Source organism: Chiloscyllium punctatum, chromosome 11 (genome assembly GCF_047496795.1).
Source record: "Chiloscyllium punctatum isolate Juve2018m chromosome 11, sChiPun1.3, whole genome shotgun sequence".
NCBI classification, from domain to species: Eukaryota; Metazoa; Chordata; class Chondrichthyes; order Orectolobiformes; family Hemiscylliidae; genus Chiloscyllium; species Chiloscyllium punctatum.
This window is the reverse complement of record NC_092749.1, coordinates 93,550,084-93,572,170: the sequence shown is the minus strand read 5'-3', so window position 1 is coordinate 93,572,170 and position 22,087 is coordinate 93,550,084. Positions and strand designations below refer to the sequence as shown.

General features: G+C 41.7%; 1 protein-coding gene across 2 annotated transcripts in view; it reads left to right on the top strand.

The window, feature by feature from the left end:
• Nucleotides 1-22,087, top strand: part of gins1 (GINS complex subunit 1 (Psf1 homolog)) — a 45,115-nt gene that overhangs the window by 3,039 nt on the left and 19,989 nt on the right. The window lies entirely within an intron of this gene.

Genomic DNA, 22,087 nt, shown 5'->3' with positions numbered 1-22,087 from the left:
CAGTCCTAACTGCAAGTAGCTGTGCGTTAATTTCAGTTAAAGCACTAGCCATATCATTGGTGACCCCTTTCCCATGCTGACTAAGTTCTTGGGCATGTAAATAGATTCCTGTTGGCGGAGAGAACGTTCTCACTCAGATGAGGAACCTTCTGGGACTCGGGGTGAGGGCAAGTCGCCTGAAATGCAACATACCCCAATTGGAGGGAAGCCAAGGGTGGGCTTTTAGCCTGCAAATAAAGTATATGGCTTCGTAAGCTGTCAAACCATGCCCCCCCCCCCCCCAAAAAAAAAGCACAACATAATCTGGGAGCAGGATTATTTCAGAGGTGGCCTGAGGTTCTTTTGTGGATGGTGGGCCAAAACAAATATAAAACACCCATATTCTGTTAAGGTCCGAATAGGTTCGGCCCAGGGGATGGCAGAGACTCATTCACTCGTTCCCACGTAAGTAACTTTGGAAGGCTTCCTTTCCCGCCTGAAACGAATGGTGTAGTTGAAAGTATTGTTGAGAACTACAAGGGAGGGAGGCCTAAAGGATTGGCTGTAATTAGGATGCTACCAGTCTTCGAGTGAGGTCAGGTTATACCCTGCCGACCGCCGTACTCGTGCGTATTGGTGTTAGCAAGATCACTGGAAAGGCTTCGCAGTAGCCATTTGGCCAGTTCATGCCAGTGAAAAGGTACGGGCCACAAAGGGATTCCTCCCACTGAGTGGGATGGCATGTGGGCACATACCCAGCAGTGTGTGTGTCTCCCTGTTACAGGGGTTGTCTGATAGGCTAGGTGCAAAAAAGTTATTATGCTGAGGAGTATCAATTTGGAATCTATCTATTCCCAAGGCCCCATTTCCCAAAGTTACCAATGTCATATGGAAAACATCTTTGTCCTTAGTTGGTATCTGCTTCCACGCTGATTCTTCTGCAGTCAGTTCTGTGTATCCACCGGGGGTGCCTTTGTACTTTCACAGCTGTGGGGGTGGTAAGCAGCACCTGGAACAGTCCTTTCCATCTTGATCCCAGCTTCTTTCATCCCAGTCCTTTATCAGGATGAAATCCCCTGGCTTGGCAGCGGGGTAGTCCCCTTCAAACAGATCGTCGCTTTCTCTGGTCAGGGAGTACCTGCAGGAACTAACCAAATCTCTCCAAAGAATGCAAACATTCTTTTGTGGGTGGGGGGGGGGGGGGGGGGCGGGGCGGTGGTGGGTGGGTGGGGTTGGACTATCCCAGGTCCCCATGGGGTCCTCATGGGCTTCCCATAAACCACGGAGACTGACCGGTTTTGCTTGAAGGGACCAAGGGTAGGACCTTCAACCAACTTAGGCCTGTTTCAGCTTTGCCAGCTTATCTTTTAGGGTACCATTTGCTCAATCCACACTCCAGCCGCTTTTGGGTGGTGAATGCAGTGGAATTGTTGTTTTATTGCTAGTTCCCTGCAGATCCCCTGGTTAATTTTAGCCATGAAATGCAGCCCATTGTCTGAGCGTATTGTCTCTGGGAGTCCATAGCGGGGAATTATTTCCCTCCACAGTATTTTTACCACTTTTGCAGCTGTGTTATCCCATGTCAGGATTGCCTCAATCCATCCACTGAAAACATCTACTATCACCAAGCAATGCTTATAACATTGTACCCTGGGTAATTCTATGAAATCTAATTGTAGACAGTTGAAAGGCCCACCAGTCAATGGAGAAATCCCAGAAATGCACAGCATTCCTTTTCCAGATTTGTCTTTTTGCGGATCAAGCATGCTTTGGCTAGTTTCTCAGCCATTCTTTTGGGAATCAGGGTACCACCATGTTTGTAGCAAAGTACTGACCATTTCCACCTTGCCTAGGTGTGTACAGTTATGTACATAATCCACCAAGATTGGTAAAAGCAAAGAAGTAACACAGACCTGTCCCACAGTTTGGTATGAACATCAAGGGTGCACCCAATCTGTGACCCATAGTCTGTATTCCTCTGTAGGGGTGTTTTTTGTAAGTGACATATCTCACCGAGGTCTGGCATACCAGTCCTTATACTTTTTGTAATGGGGTGTTGCTGTGAGCCGAACAGAATTTGGAAAGTGGGGTGTTTCCCCGATAACAGACATTAATTTAACTGGCCCATGGTTACCTGTTTGGTGTTACGTTGGCAGTTTTCTAATCCTCTGGGTTCCTAGAAAGTTACGACCTGTGCATCTACTGTCTGTATAGGTGTTTCCTTTAAAATCTTAGCATGCACCCCATCTGGTTCAGGGGTGGCACAGTAACTCAGTGGTTAGCATTGCTGCCTCTTAGTGCCAGAGATCTGGGTTTTGCAAGCGGGCATCAGAGCCGCCCCGCATTTGCCACAGGACTACGCCTACATCGGTAAAACTATAGAAATTCATTTTGTGTTTTAAACGGCAGCCGCAGCTTAAACCCACAGAATTCAGCAGCTGCCAGTCCACCCACATGACCGGGAAATGGGAGCCAGAGGACAGATCAAATCCACACTAGGCCAGACACTAACCATGACTCATAGACCGAAACTCCGGAGCTAATTAATATGGAGACCCATCTCCTAATCAAATCAAGAGACTGACTGAAACACACCCATATTCATCAATACAGAACCATCCTGACACAAAGGACAGGCTTCCACCAGACAGGAACGAACAGACTAATACACACCAGCACCCCAAGGGAACAAAGGGGGGTGCTAGCCTCCAGCCCTCACAGAGAGAGACAAGCAGATAATACCCGGACCCGTTTACATAATACAATTGGCACCCTATTGTGTGTGCACTGCAACTCTCCTGGGACGGCAAAAAACCCACCATTTGCACCTACTCCAGCGATGATGGGGAACTATCATCCCATTCATACTCAAAATCCTCACATCCTGACAAAGAAAGGTATATAATGTGTAGCAGCGCGCGGGAACAGCAGAACAGCCGAGATTCGGACCTCGGTTGGTCTCCGCCGGTGTTACTGTATCAATAAACGTTACCGATTGTTGAACCGCACTCTGGGCTCGGACTGATATCATTTCATCCGCGCTAACAGTTTGATTCAGCCTTTGGTGACAATGTGGACTTTGCAATGTTCCCCTCACTTGGGTTTCTGCCAAATGCTCCGAAATCCTCCCACTGCAAAGATGTGCAGGTTGGGTGGATTGGCCATCCTAAATTGTCTATCGCATCCAGAATGTGCAAGTTACGTGGAATAGCCTTAGTAAATATGAGGTTATGGGGATATGGTAGGGTCTGAGTGGGATGCTGTTCAGAGGGTCAGTGCAGACTGGCTGGCCTCTTTCTAAAATGTAGGGATTCTGTCTTATCGGTCTTTAGCCTCATTAGTTTCCCCAGTGCTTTTCTTCCAGTGATGGTTATTGTATTTATTTCCTTTCTTCCTTTTGTATTTTGAATATTTGGTAATTTTGGGATGCTATCAGTGTCTTCTACTCTAACAACACATGTAAAGTATTTCTTCAATTCCTCTGCCATTTCCTGATTCCCCATTACTATTTCCCCAGCCTCATTTTCTAATGGTCCAACTACTTGCCTCTTAAATTGGTGTTCTGGTATTCAAATATTCTGGCATACGCTCTCGTTGTCACTTGTTTAAATCTTGACTACACCCAGCCACGGTATTATTTTCTTTGTTTGTAAATTCTTATCTCTGAAAGCAAAGTATAGTGTGTGTTTGCATGAACAGAAATTTTTTGCCACATTGTTTATTAAGAATTGCTGATCATTTAAGACAGGATAACAAAATACTGTCTGATAGGACTGGGATTTGGCGGTTGACCTTCATTGTAGCAAGTTTGACAAAGATTTAGCTGTAGCATCTGACCAGCTGGCCTTAATGTACTATTTCAATGCCTGCAATCTCTACCTTTAAAAATAAAATTGCAATTTCAGTTATTTAAAGCATACTTTCAATTTCCATGATGGAAGATGATCTGAAACATAACCTGAAAGAAATCATCTCAAACTACGTCATGCTTTGCTTAGACACCAGCAGGAGTAATGTCCAGCCTTTGCTATTCGTGAACAATTGCCATATCAAAGTATTGGATAATCATCAGGGAAGAATGTTGCAGATCCCTTCTGTCAAAGAACTGATGTATGATGAAAGTTATGAAAAATGTGGGCTTTTCCACGTTGAAGAGATATAACTTAAAAGTAGGATTAGAATAATGCGTGTGTGTATCTTAATATTTTGTATGTTTCCATAATTCTCCTATACAATGCTTTACTTCCTGTTTCCATATTGTTGCCACAGCTCTAATTTAAAGTGGTAATTTTTCCAAGTTTCTTATTTTTGTTAAAATGGAAACTGTTGACACAAAATTGTTTTTCTAGTTTCTTCCTTTTTTATTACTGAAAAAAGACAAACCTTTTTGTCTTGCTCTCACCAGAATGGTTAAGAGAATGTCAAGAGAAAATAACATTTTTTAACGGGCCAGGCCTGACCCCTCAACATTTTAAGCAGGTAGCCCAGACCGTAACTATTTATTTTAGGTAAGTGTATAGTGGATATTCTTGGAATGAATTAGCTGATTTGGTTGCCAAGTTTTAAACAAACAAAATTTATTTACAAAATTATGGAATGAAACAACGAACAGAAAATAGAATACCAGATGACTTAACCTATCTAAAAACCCGACAGACTATCCCACCGTAATGATGCTGTTCTGAAAATACCTGCAACAGTCCCAATAAACACATCCCTTAGCACAAAGAGTAAAAATGAAAGCCCTCATTTTCTCCTAAAAATAAAACATACCAGGGCTTGCAGGTTTGAAGTTAGAGAGATAGAATACCCGGCTAGTCTTGCCCCAGCTGTCTTTCTTCACACACACTGCTGCTGAACTGACTCAAATTCTAATCTAAGTGAACTGGCCACTCGCTTTTGATTATACTGGTTTTTGTTAAGACATGAAAGACTTAGGCTGGAGAACCAACATTGTGATACCCCCCCCCCCTCCAAAAAAAAAGTGAAAAGTCAATACCCAAAGCTGGTTTCAATTTTCAAAACTCCAAAAAATAATGGTTAGTACCTTAAAACACACACATATATTCACTGACTATAAACATGAAAACATGCACGATTACATGTAGATTCAGTTTGTGGTTCTCCCACCATTGAATGCCGCCATTTCTCATTAGAGTATTGATAATGCATCGGCGGTCACATTTTCTCGACTTGCCATGTGCATAATTTTCAAATTGAATGGCTGTAACAACAGTCTCCATTTAAACAGTCTGGCATTTTTGTCCTTCAATTTCTCTACAAATTTCAATGAGTTATAATCAGTGTATACAATTGTCTCAGATGCATTGCATTGTAATATAAACACCGAAATGTTGTACTGCAGCACCAAGCTCAAAGTGTTTTTCTCAATTGTCAAATATTTCTATTCAGTTCAGCTTCCTGGAGAAATACATTTAAGTCTTTCTATCTTCTCGTCATCCTGCAGGAATACAACACTGACACCCACATCACTCTCATCGATCGCCACACCTGGTTATGCAAAGCCTTTCAAAGTGGCTAATACTGGTGCAGTGGTTAATACCGTCTTCAGGTTGCCAAACGCCTTCTGTCCGCTGAAACCTCTTGCATTTTTTAAAGCAAACTTTTGATAAAATCCACTCAATCCCAGGAACGGTAGTACTGGTCTTTTTGTCGACAATATGGGAAATTCCCTAATTACTTTTCTTTTCACATCCCGTGGGACCATTTGTTCATTTCCAATAACATGGCCCAGGAAGCTGACTTGGGCTTTGGCAAATTCACTTTTAGGTAGGTTTACCAACAAGCTTGTCTTCCGAAGTCAATTGAACAAGTCTGATAAAAGTTGTAAATGTTCCTTCTATGTGTGACTAAAATTCACCAGGTCACCGATGTACATGACAGTTGGGCAATCCAGCAATGACCTTTATTGGTTAGTCTCTGAAATGTGGCTGGAGTATTTTTCAAACCAAATGGCATGACTTTAAGCTGATACAGTCCATTTGACATTACGAAAGCTGAAATTGCCTTTGCTCTTTCTGACAGTGTACTTGTCAGTAGCCTCTGAGCAAGTCCAATTTAGAAATCTAAGTTGCTTGCCCCACCTTTTCAACACAGTTTTCCAAACACGGAATTGGATATGCATCAGTCTTTGTAACTGCATTGACTTTGTGATAGTCCACACATAACTGTTGGGTCTCATCTGGCTTTGGCACCATTACTATAGGTGAGCTCCAGTCACTGTAACTCACTTAGATTATGTTGTCTTGGAGCATGAGTTCAATCTCCTTCTGAACTTGTGCCAACTTTAGAGGGTTATGTCTATAAGGATTTTGCTTAATCAGAACAGCATCTTCTATATCTACATCATGCACAATTAGGTTAGTAATTCCCAGCTAATTTCCACATATCCGCATGATAGTAATAACTCTTTCAGGTCACTTCAATTTTTCTCAGGAAGGTAATTCAATAATTTATCCCAATTTTTGACAACTTCCTCATTGTCCAATTTAATTAAGGGAATGTCCAATTCAGAATCCTCTGAACTTGGTTCTTCCCTCTGTGTTGTAATCAATAACACTTTCTACTTTCCTTTCCTGTCTGGAGTCCCTATCAAGTAGTTCACCTCCCTCAACTTCCTTTTGATTTTAGAAGGTCTACTGAAGCTTGCTTTTGAAGGTTCACCTATTACTGTAAGTAACACTAATACATTATCCCCAACAGCAGAATTGCGAATTTTTGATTTCTTGTCTGCTTCTGTTTCGTTACATGCTGCGATATTTTTAAATGCTGTATAGCCAACTCCCAAGCTCTAATTATTCATTCTCTAAAATTGGACACATAGTCCAAATGCATGGTCTCTGAATTCTGACTTACTAACTTCTCCTTAATCAATTTTTATATTCCTGTCACTTCATGCCCAAAAAACTAATTCAAGTGGACTGAATTTGGTGGATTCATTTGGTGCATCTCTAATCGCAAAAAGCACAAACGGAATTCCCTTATCCCAATCATTTGGATAGTCCTGACTATAAGGCTTCAACATGGTTTTTAGGGTTTGATGCCACTTTTCTAGTACTCTGGATGGTATGCAGTAGATTGAATTGTTTTATTCCTAAGCAGTCCATAACTTCCTTGAACTATAGTTTGGATGTGAAGTTTGACCCTTGACTTGACTGTATCTCTATTGGTTGTCTGTGTCTAGTAAAAAATTTGAGTAATTTCTCTACAACCCTTTTTAGCTGTGATAGTGTAATGGGTCGGCCTCTGGAAATCTAGTCAATACATCCGTTATTGTAAACAAAAACTGATTTCCACTTTTTTTGTTTGTGATAGGGGATTAGATTAGATTAGATTAGTTTACTTACAGTGTGGAAACAGGCCCTTCGGCCCAACAAGTCCACACCGCCCCGCCGAAGCGCAACCCACCCATACCCCTACATCTACCCCTACCTAACACTACGGGCAATTTAGCATGGCCAATTCACCTGACCTGCACATCTTTGGACTGTGGGAGGAAACCGGAGCACCCGGAGGAAACCCACGCAGACATGGGGAGAATGTGCAAACTCCACACAGTCAGTCGCCTGAGGCGGGAATTGAACCCAGGTCTCTGGTGCTGTGAGGCAGCAGTGCTAACCACTGCCACCGTGCCGCCCTCGACCCTTGTAAAAGGGTCCTTAAATGCTGGAATAGGTATTAAATGCTGGAATAGGTTTTATTACCGTCAATTACCTGACATGTATGGCACATCTGGCAAAATTCAACTACATCCTTGAGTGGTCCAGGCCAGTAGAAATGTCTTTGTATTTTAGCCTGTATTTTCCTCATTCTTAAATGACCTCCAAGTTGTAGCACATGCACCACTCGCAACTCTTCCCTTCTCCACCCCACTGGCAAGATAATTTGATGAACGTCTGCCCACTTCTCATCTGCCTGATTGTGTGATGGTCTCCATTTCTTCATTAAGACATCATTTTTCAGGTAATAACACTCAGGGATACATTCATATTCCTTCTCTATTTATGCCTTTCGATATAACTGCTTTAAGTTTTCATCTTTCTGCTGTAACTCAATGAGTTTTGCAGAGCTAAAGATATTTGCATGATTACCTATTTGCTCCTGTTTTGTCTCAATGATCTGATCAAACACAGTCCCTGCTTATGCCACTTCAGATTCCTTACGTACACCGTTTTGATCCCTCTTGTTTCAACTGGTGACTCTGTGACCTCGTTATAACACAATCGGAAGATTCCAGGGTAAAAATCCTGCATTGTTTCAGTTACCCGAGTCTCCACTGGCTTTTCAACCACAGTAGGTGGTACCCCTACCGGTGAATCATCTGTACCATTTGCAAGGACAAATTGTATTCCTGGAGCTGAGAGTTTGTCCAGTACTCCTATCACACATTCTCCACTCTTTTCTGGACACTCTAGCCTCACTTTACCTAATTGTGCGCTTTTTGTCTCACCACGAATTCCCGTTACAGGTACCTTGTCTGGCGAAAGTCCTTCAGGAGTACATATCTCCTCGTCTTTCAGCATCATGGGCTGAGAGGATCCTGTGTCCCTTAATATTGTAACCTGCTACTCCTGGCCTATGTGAATAAACTTTACCTTTGCAGATATATTTTCTTAGCAGGTCCGGCACTTCCTCCTTAACCAACCTCCAATCAGCTTGTAAGCTCTGATGTAGCTTTCTCCCATTCCAAAAAAACTCCCAGACTTGTTCGGTTTTCCTCAATCTGGCTTTTTCCTAGTCCACCAACACTGATTTCACGTGGCCTATTTTATTACAATGAAATAAAGAGCTTTTCACCTTTGTCCCTTCAAAGGTTTCGTTTTTACCCTGTGGTGAGTCAGCCTTATGATCTTCACTGAGATCTACCTTTCCCTTTCCACGTAAGGATTTCTCTTTGCCACAATTTCCAGCCCTCGTGGACTGAAATTGATTCTGGAAGCCAAACCATGTTTTATTGAGCAACTCATTCACCAGCCACTTCAACTGCTAACCTTGCCGTTTTAATTCTGCTCTTCCACATGAGTTTGCACTACATTAGCCAGTGAATTTTTGAACTCTTCCAATATAATTGTCTCTCTAAGAGCATCATAAATTTGCTCTGTTTTTAAAGCTGTTATCCACCTATCAAATTACTTTGTTTGATCCTTTCAAACTCAATGTACGTCTGACCAGGTCCCTACTTAGGTTCCTGAAACATAGGCTCTGTTCGCCGAGCTGGGAATTTCTGGTGCAGACGTTTCGTCCCCTGTCTAGGTGACATCCTCAGTGTTTGGGAGCCTCCTGTGAAGCGCTTCTATGATCCTTCCTCCGGCATTTGTAATGGTTTGAATCTGCCACTTCCGGTTGTCAGTTCCAGCTGTTCACTGCAGTGGTCGGTATATAGGGTCCAGGTCAATGAGCTTATTGATTGAATATATACCAGCCACTGCAGCGGACAGCTGGAACTGACAACAGGAAGCGGCAGATTCAAACCACTACAAATGCCGGAGGAAAGATCACAGAAGCGCTTCACAGAAGGCTTCCAAGCACTGAGGATGTCACCTAGACAGGGGATGAAACGTCTGCACCAGAAATTTCCAGCTCAGCGAACTGAACCACAACAACAAGCACCTGAGCTACAAATATTCGCACAAACTTTGATTGTCTATAGGCTTCTGGTACAAGCTCATATGCACTTAAGATAGCTTTTTTCACTTTCTCATATTCCCCAGATAGCTCCTCTGATAATTATGCGAATACCTCACTAGCTCTACCTAGAAGTTAGGTTTGGATCAACAAAACCCACATTGTCACTGGCCACTGCATTTATTTAGCCACTTTTTCAAGTGAGATGAGAAAAGCTTCAATATCCTTCTCATCAAATCTAGGCAATGCTTGAACAGACTTAAACAGTATTTCACCAGGCTTTTGACTACCAGGGGCTTGCTGCTCCTCACTCTCTTCTTCACTAAGTCTACCTTCAGCCTTCATCTCCATCCTTTTAAGTTGATTTTCCTTTCGATGTCATTTTCTGAAGATCAAACTCTTTTTCTTTCTCTTCCACTAAAGTCCTTTGTTCTTTTTCATGCTTTTCCGATTTTAATCATAACTCCAACTGTTTCATTTCTGCTTCTAATTGAAGCTTCTTCATTTGAAATTGAATTTTAGTTATCTCTACTGGTCCCGATGGGGCTTCCATCAAATTTAAATGCTGAGCGACTGCTGCAATCATCTTCTCTTTCCTCACATTAGGAGGTAACTTCAACTTCAGCTTGTTTACTAATCCCTACAGCTTGGTCTTTATTTGACTTTTGTAAAGCCCCCAGAGGTCAGTTCTTCCACCTCTAGAATCTCCTTCATGACTGCAAGAGCCATTGCTATCCAAGCGCTGTTTAAGCCAACCATATCAACACCTGAAATAAAAGGCAGTAACACCTGCCACTCGCTGTTTAATTTCCGCAAAGAGCCAGTCTGCTGTGGAGCAGGCCCGATCCCTGAAAACATTTGTATGCAGGTAGCCCAGACTGTAACTTTATTTTAGGTAAGTGTATAATGGATGCTCCTGGATTGAAATAGCTGATTCAACTGCCAAGTTTTAAACAAACAATTTATTTACAAAATTATGGAATGAAACACGAAGCACAGAAAATAGAATACTGGATAACTTATCCTATCAAAAAACCCGACAGACTATCCCAACTTAATGGTGCTGTTCTGAACATACTTGTAACAATCCCAATAAACACATCCCTTCGCACAAAGAGTAAAAATAAAGCAAAACAGGGCTCACAGGCTTTAAGTTAGAGAGATAGAGTACCCGGGTGGACTTGTCCCAGCAGCCTTTCTTCACATGCACTGCTGCTGCACTAAATCAAAAACTCTAATCTAAATGAAGGCTAGCTACACAGCATGCTTGCTACACCCTTTGGATTATACCTTTTTTTTAAGACCGCAGAATGGTAGGAGTGATCTATATGGACTTCAGTAAGGCATTTGACAAGGTTCCCCATGGGAGACTGGTTAGCAAGGTTAGATCACATGAAATACAGGGAGAACTAGCCACTTGGATACAGAATTGCCTCATAGGTAGAAGACAGAGGGTGGTGGAGGGTCATTTTTCAGACTGGAGGCCTATGACCAGTGGAGTGCCACAAGGATGATTTGGATGTGAGCATAAGAGGTAAAGTTAGTAAGTTGGCAGATGATTGGAAGTGTAATTGACAGCAAAGAAGGTTACCTCCGTTTACAGTGGAATCTTGATCAGATGGGCCAATGGGCTGAGAAGTGGCAGATGGAGTTTAATTTAGATAAATGTGAAGTAAATGGGAAAGCAAATCTTAGCAGGACTTATACACTTAATGGTAAGGTCCTAGGGAGTGTTGCTGAACAAAGAGACCTGGGAGTGCAGGTTCATAGCTCCTTGAAAGTAGAGTCGTAGGTAGATAGGATACTGAAGGCAGCATTTGATATGCTTTCCTTTATTGGTCAGTGTATTGAGTACAGGAATTGGGAGGTCATGTTGCGGCTGTACAGGACATTGGTTAGGCCACTGTTGGAATACTGTGCAATTCTGGTCTCCTTCCTATTGGAAAGATGTAGTGAAATTTGAAAGGGTTCAGAAAAGATTTACAAGGATTTGCCAGAGTTGGAGGATTTGAGATATATGGAGAGGTTGAATAGGTTAAGGCTATTTTCACTGGATCGTCGGAGGCTGAGGGGTGACCTTATAGAGGTTTATAAAATTGAGGGGCATAGATAGGGTAAATAGACAAAGTCTTTTCCCTGGGGTGAGGGAGTCCAGAACCAGAGGGCATAAGTTTAGGGTGAGAGAGGAAAAATATAAAAGAGACCTAAGGGTTAATGTCTTCACGCAGAGGGTGGTACGTGTATGGAATGAGCTGCCAGAGGAAGTGGTGGAGACTAGTACAATTGCAACATTTTAGAAGGCATCTGGATGGTTATATGAATAGGAAGGGTTTAGGGGGGGATATGGGCCAGGCGCTGGCAGGTGGGACTAGATTGGGTTGTGATATCAGCTCGGCATGGACAAGTTGGACCGAAGGGTCTGTTTCTGTGCTGTACATCTGACTCCATTATCTGTTAGGCGTAAACAAAAAGGGCCCCAATAAACTTTTCGAGCCTGGCTAATTACCCCCTCTCTGGAAAAAAAAACTCAAGGGTATAGTAACCTTGTAAAAAGATCAACATTGGCACTCTTTGCTCATGCAAGGCTACTCGTTGATACATTGTAACTGGACTCTGATAGGGGCATTGCTTTGCAGAATACATCAATTCATGTTTGGCAGTTAAGTGCCAGGCTTTGTTCAAATTTTAAAACTGATTCAGATTGGTCACGGAGTTGCCCTGAGAAATGAGCAGAAAATGGCTGTTAGTTATTTTGATTTGAAACAGGTCCATAATATTTAGCATTGTCAGTTGGGCTCTCTAGCCTATGAGACTCCGGTTCAAATCCGACCTAAGGTGTGTAATAGTATTTTTTGAATGGGTTGGTTTAGAAACAATTTGTCAGTTGGGCTGGCAGTGTGACGCATTTTCTTGTATTGGATACAGGTAAAGGTGCCACATTCCTGCTGGACCTTAGAACAGCTATCTCATTACAGACGACTGGTGGTGGTGAAACCTGAGGGTCACAACACCTTTGGTGAGGGATTGGTTGAGAAGGAGAGAGGCCTTCATGGTAATCTCAGCTGGTGCGGAATTGCACTCGTGCATCTGGTATCACTCTGCATTGCAAACCAGCTATCCAGCCAACTGAACTGTTTTTTTGAGGTGTCTTCAGTGCTGGGGCTAATTTCCTTGTTTTCTTGGATCAATAATTTTTTTATAAGTTTGGCTTTTTTTGGAATGTAAACAAAAATCAAAAATGATACTTTAAATGAGAGGAAAGAGAGAGAGCAGGAGTTTCAGGAGAGAGCACATAGGAGATTGGAGAATGGCTGTAGAGTGCATCAAACACCAAGCAGTGAACTTTCACAGTTGACTGTGAAAGTACAAGCATCTTTGGAAATGGAACAGTGAAATTTCACAGCTGACCTTGGAGAGACCTCATTATCAGGACTACTCACAGTCAGGAGTCAGGTTTCCAGACCATGAAACAGCTAAGTGTTTGTTTTTAAGATTGATAAAATTTAATCTGTTTTTTGTAAATCGATACTAGTGACTAGAGTGAGTTTTTTTTTTAGATTTTACTGAGATTTGTCTCTTAATTTAGAGTCATAGAGATGTACAGCATGGAAACGGACACTTTGGTCCAAACCCGTCCATGCTGACCAAATATCACAACCCAATCTAGTCCCACCTGCCAGCATCCGTCCACATCCCTCCAAACACTTCCTATTCATATACCCATCCAAATGCCTCTTAAATGTTGCAATTGTACCAGCCTCCTCCACATCCTCTGGCAGCTCATTTCATACATGTACCACCCTCTGTGTGAAGAAGTTGCCCCTTAGGTCGCTTTTATATCTTTCCCCTCTCACCCTAAACCTATGCCCTCGAGTTCTGGACTCCCCGACCCCAGGGAAAAGACTTTGCCTATTTACCCTTTCCATGCCCCTCATAATTTTGTAAACCTCTATTAGGTCACCTCTCAGCCTCCAATGCTGCAGGGAAAACAGCCCCAGCCTGTTCAGCCTCTCCCTATAGCTCAAATCCTCCAACCCTGGCAACATCCTTGTAAATCTTTTCTAAACCCTTTCAAGTTTCACAACATCTTTCCAATAGGAAGGAGACCAGGATTGCACGCAATATTCTAACAGTGGCCTAACCAATGTCCTGTACAGCCACAACATGACCTCCCAACTCCTGTACTCCATACTCTGACCAATAAAGGAAAGCATACCAAGCGCCGCCTTCACTATCCTATCTACCTGTGATTCGACTTTCAAAGAGCTATGAATCTGCATTCCAAGGTCTCTTTGTTAAGCAACACTCCCTAGGACCTTACCATGAAGTGTATAAGTGCTGCTAAGATTTGCTTTCCCAAAATGCAGCACCTCTCATTTATCTGAATTAAACTCCATCTGCCACTTCTCAGCCCATTGGCCCATCTGGTCAAGATCCTCTTGTAATCTGAGGTAATTTATTTTTTTAAAAATATTAAACATAGGTATTTAGTTATCCTAGAGCAGTAAGAATGTGCCATTTTCTGTGCCAGTAGATTAGGGTGCGGAGATGGCCTTGAGTAGAATGATGTGCTCTTCCTGTCAGATGTGGGAGATTAGGGAGAATTTCAACTTGGTTCCATGTGGTAGATTGGTTAGTAAGATCTGATCATGAGGAGTCCTAGGAGAACTAGCCATTTGGATACAAAATTGGCTTGAAGGTAGGAGACACGATGGTGGTGGAGCATTTCTTTTCAGATAAATGATTTGGATATGAATATAGGAGGAATGGTTAGAAAGTTTGCAGATGATACCAAAATTGGTTGGTATAGTGGACAGTGAAGAAGACTATTTCAGGGTACAATGGGGCCTTGATCAGATGGGTCAAGGAGTGGCAGATGAAGTTTAATTTAGATAAATATGACATGTTGCATTTTGTAAGACAAATCAGGGCAGGACTTGTACACTTAATGATAGGGTCCTGGAGACTGTTGCCGAATAAAGATACCTTGAGGTATGGGTTCGTAGTGCCTTGAAGATGGAATTGCAGGTAGACAGCGTAGTGAAGAAGGCATATGGTATGCTTGCCTTAATTGCTCAGTGCATTGAGTATAGGATTTTGGATGTCACATTGCATCTGTATAGGGTATTGTTTAGGCTGCTTTTGAAACACAGTAGTCATCTCCCTATCTCCCTAACCCCCCCCCCAATACCGGTGGGGGATACATACCAAGTCTTACTGCGGAAGCCTGAAACCATGGATAGGTGTGATCTCATTCATTTAAATGGAAAATTTACCTTCCCAGCAGTCTTCTAGTCCCTGGTTCTGGAACGTTCCCTTTTATATGTTTGGGCCTTGGTAAACCGGGGGTAACTGAAACCACGATAACCAGATCCGCGGATATGGGGTCACCCTGTATTGCGTTCAATTCTGGTCTTCCAGCTATTGGAAAAATGCTGTTAAACTTGAAAGGGTGCAGAAAAGATTTACAAGGACATTGCCAGGGTTGGAGGATTTGAGCTATAGGGAGAGGCTGAATAGGCTGGGGCTGTTTTCCTTGGAGCATCAGAGGCTGAGGTTTATAAAATCATGAGGGGTGTGGATAGGTTGAACAACAAAGGTCTTTTTTGTAGGGTTGGGCAGTCCAAACCTAGAGGGCATACGTTTGGGGACCTAAGGGGCATTTTGTTTTACACAGGGTGATGCTTATATGGAATGTATTGCCAGAGGAAATGATGGAGATTGATACAATTACATGATTTAAAAGACATCCGAATGGGTACATGAATAGGAAATGTTTAGGGGGGTAGGGCTAAATGTTGGCAAATAAGACTTGATTAATTTAGGATATCTGGTTGGACTGAAGGGTCTGTTTCCATGCTGTACAACTGTGGTTCTGTGACCCCTGGACTACATATACCAATACACTGAACCCTGTTATTTGCCGATAGAATGAAAGTGTGCACAGTGTGTCTGTCAATGAAACAAAGTTAGGTGACAGGGCAAAAGTGAGGACTACAGATGCTTGAAACCAGAGCTTAGATCAGAGTGGTGCTGGAAAAGCACAGCAGGTCAGGCAGCATCCAAGGAGCAGGAAAGTCGACTTTTCCGGCAAAAGCTCTTCATCAGGGATAGTTAGGTGACAGCTTATTCATTTCTCAGTGCAATCAGAATCAACCTGCCTGTTTTTAAAATCCTGGCAGTTAATTACAATCAATATTAACTTTTACTTTGTCCATGTCAATGCCTTCATCAAAAATTGTACACTTGCCAATCAGTTAGTACTGGCCTGTTATAAATTGCTGTTCTTGTGAATTGTCCTAACGAGTGCAAATATGTCCTTTCAGTAACACACGAGGTCTATACTACCAAATAATGACATCTTTTTATTTTATTAATGGAATATGGGTGTCACTGATGTTATGAAGATTTGGATGTACTGTTCCTTTTTAAGAGTGTTTAAAAGCTAGCAAAAACTACCTGACAGAACCAAGTGTTCTGAAAATTGAACAGTTGAGAGGAGAACTGTCAAGCCACCAGCATGAAAAAAGACTGTGTATCTGAAAAATAGCTCTCTTAGAAGGTACCTTTGTCAATCAGTAAGCTGTGAAGCAGTGATCCAAGAAGAAGAAAAGAAGATCAAAATACAGGGAAGAATGAAAGCTGCCTGGTTTTGAGATGAGAAGGTTTGCTTTTATAAATCTTAATCGGGGGGTTTTATTGGAATAGCATTGTAGAGGGGAAAGTAAAAGATAGGTTAGAGGAAGGAATTGTAAATAGTTGTTAGTTAGTTATTCTCTGTTATACTTTAAGAACTAAAGTTAATTTTTACTTTAAGTAGTTGTTGGCCTCTCGAACTTTCACAGATTAGTGCATGGGATAAATCTTTTCTGTGTTGCTGGTTTATATTAAGTAGGAGAGATTACCCTGTGTCGTGGGGGCTCGGGTCTGTAATTTGAACTGATTTAGACAGATTTGAATAGATTTGGGAGTATGAAAAATCCCAGCAGATTTAGACATTTGCAGGTTAGTGTCTTAGATCTTTAAATAAAACATAGGTGAGACAATTTGTTTAATTTCATTTGAAGATGTTTCTCAAATTTGCCAAGGAAAATGGAGTTAGAGAGAGAAAGGGAAGTGGTGAGAGAAAAAAGGGGGAAGAGGGAGAGAGAGAAAAAAGAGCGCGAGAGAGAAGTTTTTTTAGATTAGATTAGATTCCCTACAGTATCTTAGCTGAGCAAAAAGAGAGAGAATTTGAACTTGAAGTTACAACTTAGTCAGCAAAGTCAAGTTAACAGGATGGAAATTAAAAGAGAAGATAGTGATATATAAAGATATGTCAAACCTCTGCCATATTTTGAGAAAGAAGTTGAATCCTGCCTTATTTCATTTGAAAAATTGGCTAGGCAGATGGAGTGGTTTGAAGATTTATGAGTAATGCTACTTCAGACGAAACTGGTAGGCAGAGCTAGTGAGGTATTTGCCACACTGTCAGATGAGAGGTCAAGAGATTATGTAGAGGTTAAACAGGCTATTTTAAGTGCTTATGAATTGGTACCAGAAACATATAAACAGCGGTTCAGAAACACAAAGAAGGAACCAGGTCAGACTTGCATTGAGTTTGAAAGAATTCAACATAGTCATTTTGATCAGGTTCATGCTTTGAAAATAAGATCTTTGAGGCGCTAAGAGAGATTATTCTGCTGGAGGAGTTTAAAACCCACTTCCAAAGATAAGAATTCAGGTGGAGGAACAGAAAGTTCAGGAAGTGAGAAGGACAGCAGAATTAGCAGATGAGTACGTGTTGGTGCATAAGACAAGCTTCTGGCCAGAATTTTGTCCTGTGAGGGATGGAAATTGGGAGAACCTACACTACAAAACTAAGAGTAGAGTGCACTAGTAAGATTTTACTACAGGTTAAAGAAGCCCAAGAGAGTGGGTGAAAGGTCTCGGGTGTTTTCACTGTCATGGAGTGTGACAGAGAAAATTACAGTGCAAGTGGTTTCTGAAGGGCACTGCGAAAAGGTGTTTTCACAGCCAGAAGGTGGGACTCTTAAAGACACAGTGGTGGCCTTTAAAGAAAGGCACTGTGAGAAAAGATGTATTAAAAGAAGCTAAGCCAGTGGCGTTAGTGAAGGTAGTAAAGGAGACCCCAAGAACAGCTGAGGAGCTGCGGTGGAGTACGCAGCCTAGGCAGGGGCTGGGTATACAGTTAGTACCTGATCTCTACAAAGAATTTGCTTCTGTGGGTCAAGTTTACTCAGAGAAGTTATAATTTTGCAAGATACAGGATCTAACCAGTCACATAATAAGAGACGAGCGAATATGCACTCTTTCTGGTCTGTTACCTGAGAGTCTGGTAATTTGTGGGATAGATGGACAGGAATTTAGCGTTCCCTATGTAAGATTAGGTTGGAGTGCCAACTTGAGACTGGGAAGTTACAGTGGAAGTGATTGACAGTGTGTCAGCTCCAGGAATTCAGTTTTTTTTTCTTGGGAATAATTTGACAGGATCCAAGATAGGAGTGACACCCTTTGTTATGGAGAAGCCCAAGGAAGACCAAGAAACGAGAAGTTAAAACAGAAATATCCTGATATTTTCCCTGACTGTGTGGCAACCAGATGCCACTATCATAAGTCACAGCACGAAGCAAAAAGTAAAGAGAAAGATGAAGGAGTTGAGGTTCAGTTAGTGGACACCCTGTTTGATGTAATGGTGCAGGAAAAACCTGAACAGGGAAGAGGGTCAGACAGAAGTGTTTAGTCCTGAAAGGCTAAGGAATTTGCCACAGCAAGACAAGACGATAAAAGATATATCTGAGGATGCGAATTCTGAAAAGGAGCCAGAGAATATTCCGGAGGGTTATTATCTTAAAGATAAAATCTGAAGATGGAGATGGAGACCACAGCAAGTTAGTGTAGAGGAGAAATGTGCCAAAGTAAACCAGATTGTGTTGCAGGTAGCATATTTGACAGGTGGTGTTACGGGTACCTGTCGGAGGTCACCTAGGAGTACAAAAGACTCCGGCTAAAGTAGAAAAATATTTCGGTTGGTTGGAAGTGCACAAGGATGTGGTTAACCTTTGCCATGCATGTCATACGTGCCAAATGGTAGGTAAGTCACAGACAGTAATAAAACCAGCATCTTTGTTGCCAATTCCCACATTTGAAGAGCCTTTCACGTGGGTTATAATTGATTGTGTTGGTCCCCTCCCAAGAACTGAAAGTGAGAACCGGTACTTGTTAATCACAATGGATGTCTCTACCAGATTTCTGGAGGCAATTCCATTAGAGTATCAACGCAAAAACGGTGGTAGAGGAGTTGGTAATTTTCTTCACACGGTATGGGCTAACCTGAGATATTCAGTCAGACCAAGGGTCAAATTTTACTGCTGGCTGTTTAAGGGGGTTATGAATAGCTTAGGTATACAGCACTTTAAATCAAGTGCATATCACCTTGAATACCAGGGAACTTTAGCAAGGTGGCATCAGACCTCGAAGACTATGTTGAGAGCATACTGTCAGGACTCCTGAATGATTGGGATAAAGATATCCCATTCGTACTGTTTGCCATTAGAGATGCCCCAAACGAATCTATTCAATTTACTCTGAGTTAATATTCAGTCATGAAGTGAGAGGCCCTTTGAAATTAATTGAAGAAAAATTGGCAGAACCAAAGTCAGATCTCACACTTAGATTATGTACCGGAGGTAAAGGAGAGATTAAATAGAGTAGGTCAGTTAGCTACAGCACCTAAAGAGGGCGCAGTGTAGAATGAAGCATGTGGCAGATAAAAGCTCTGAGATTCAGATGTTTCCCCAAGGGGATGACATGTTAGTACTGTTACCAGTGAAAGGAGATCCCTTCAAAGCCAGGTTTAATAGTCTCTTTCAAATTGAGAAAAAGTTGTCAGGTGAACTATTTAATGAAGATGCCAAATGGTGGGGTGGGGGGGGGGGGGGAAGCTATCAAGTATGCCATGTGAGCATGTTGAAACTGTATTCTACTAGAAAGAAAGAACTGGAGAACAGGTGTTAGTTATTGCCCCACAGAGTGAGGAATCAAATCCAGATGATGTGGATTTTGATGTGCCACAAAATAGATTATCTTGAGGAGGGGATAGGTTAGTAAGTTATCTGTCTCAGGAGCATAGAACGAAGTTGAAAAATTTGTTACTGTAGCATAAGGACATATGTAAGAATCAGATGGGGAGGACTAATGCTATTGTACATGAAGTAGACATAGGGAATACCACTCCGATAAGACAACACCCCTATCGGCTTAATCCTTTCAGAGCCAGATGGTCCCAGATGGGGTTAGAGGCCATGCCCGACGAGAACATCATTGAACCAAACCAAAGTGAGTAGAGTTCAACAATCGTCTCAGTTCCCAAACTGGATGGGACTCAACGATTCTGCGTGGATTATCGGAAAGTCAATGCTGTTACAAAATCGGACTCCTATCCAGTTCCTAGATTGAAGGCTGTATCGAGAAAGTTGGACAAGCCAGTTACATCACCAAGTTTGACTTAATGTGTGGTTACTGGCAAACACCTTTATCAGAGACAGCGAAAGAAATTTCTGCGTTTGTAACCCCAAATGGGCTATATCAGTTTAAATTGATGTCCTTTCGAATGAAGAATGCACCCGCCACATTCCAAAGACTCATGAACAGAGTTGTGGCTGGGTTAACAAACTGTGCAGTCTATTTGGACGATGTAGTGATCTTTAATAAGTCCTTGAAAGATCACATGGTACAGTTGGCAGAGCTTTTTGAACGACTACGAGAAGCAAAACTGGTGATAAACTTAAATAAAACAGAATTCGCAAAAGTAGAGGTGATGCGGTCATGGAAGATTGACCCTGCAGGATGCAAAGACGAAGGCCATTGAGGAATTTCCACAACCAACCTCAAAGAAAGAGGTGCTTCGATTCTTAGGACTCAGTGGATTCTATTGGAAGTTTGTTCCAAACTTCAGCAGCATAGTGGCACCATTAACTGATTTGCTGAAGAAGAACACAAAATTTTGGTGGACAGAACAATGCCAGGAGGCATTCGTCCATTTGAAAGCCATATTAATCACCAAACCAGTTTTAGCTACACCTAACTTTTCAAAACCTTTTAAAGTCACCATCGATGCTAGTGATATAGGAGTTGGAGCTGTACTCCTACAAGAAGATGAGGCTGGGATTGAACTGCCAGTTGGTTACTTTTCAAAGACAATCAAAATCCATCAGATGAAATACTCCACAATCGAAAAGGAACTATTGAATTTGATACTGGCCTAACAACAATATGTCAAAGACTGTTGTGTATACAGATCACAATCCGCTTACATTCTAGAATGCTTTAAAGACAAGAATAGGAGGCTATTTCATTGGAGTCTTATGTTACAGACATTGAATTTACAGATCATACATGTTGCAGGTCATAAGAATGTAATCGCAGATACATTATCGCGGATTTAACTGAGTTTAGATGAGATTTGTATTTATTTAGTGGTATTTTTCGCGCACATAGGTATATAGGAAGAAGTTTAGTGTTATGTGTTTAAAAAGGAGGGAAAAAATGAAGCCACCTTTTCATTATGATGTTTCATTGTTTCTTAAGGGGGAGGTGTTATGAAGATGTGGGTGTACTGTATCTTTAAGAGGGTTAAAAGCTAGCAAAACTACCTGACAGAACCTAGTGTTCTTAAAAAAAAATGTAACATTTGGTCGAACAACTTGATTAGCTGGTTGCCTGGAAATGACAAAACAGATTTGAATTCGACCAATCAGTTTAAATTAAACCCCGAAAAATACCAAACCCCAGTCCAGTTTGAATTTAGTATATTGACAATATTAAAAGCCAATTACACAATCCAGTGCTTTGGGGGTATCAGGCCGGGAAGCCAAGCCATCTGCCTGTAAAAAGATTGCCTGAAAAATAGCTCTCTTGAAAGGTATCTTTATCGATCAGTAACCTGTAAAGCAGGATCTCCAAGAAGAAGAAAAGACGACCGAAATACATAGAAGAATGAAAGCTGCCTGGTTTTGAGATAAGAAGTTTTTTGTTTTTGTAATTCTTAATCAGGAGGTTTTATCAGACTAGTATTGTAGAGGGGAAAGTAAAAGATAGGTTGTAAATAGTTGTTAATTATTCTGTTGTACTTTAAGAAGTAAAGTTGTTAATTTTTACTTTAAATAGTTCTTGGCCCCTCAAACTTTCACCGATTACTGCACGGGATAAATCTTTTCTGTGTTACATTAAACAGGGGTGTTTACCCCGTCTCGTAACACTAGCTAGACCAGCATTTATTACCCATTCCTAATTGAGTATGTGATCGTGAATTGCTTTCTTAATCAGTTTTTGGCATATGTCATTCCAAACACACTAGCATTTAGATTTGAATCTCCTAACACTTCAATTTCCCTGCAGAGGACCCTGTAAACGTTTTAGTGCAACCAATCTATCTTTCATCTTCCCAAATTGTCTTAAGTTT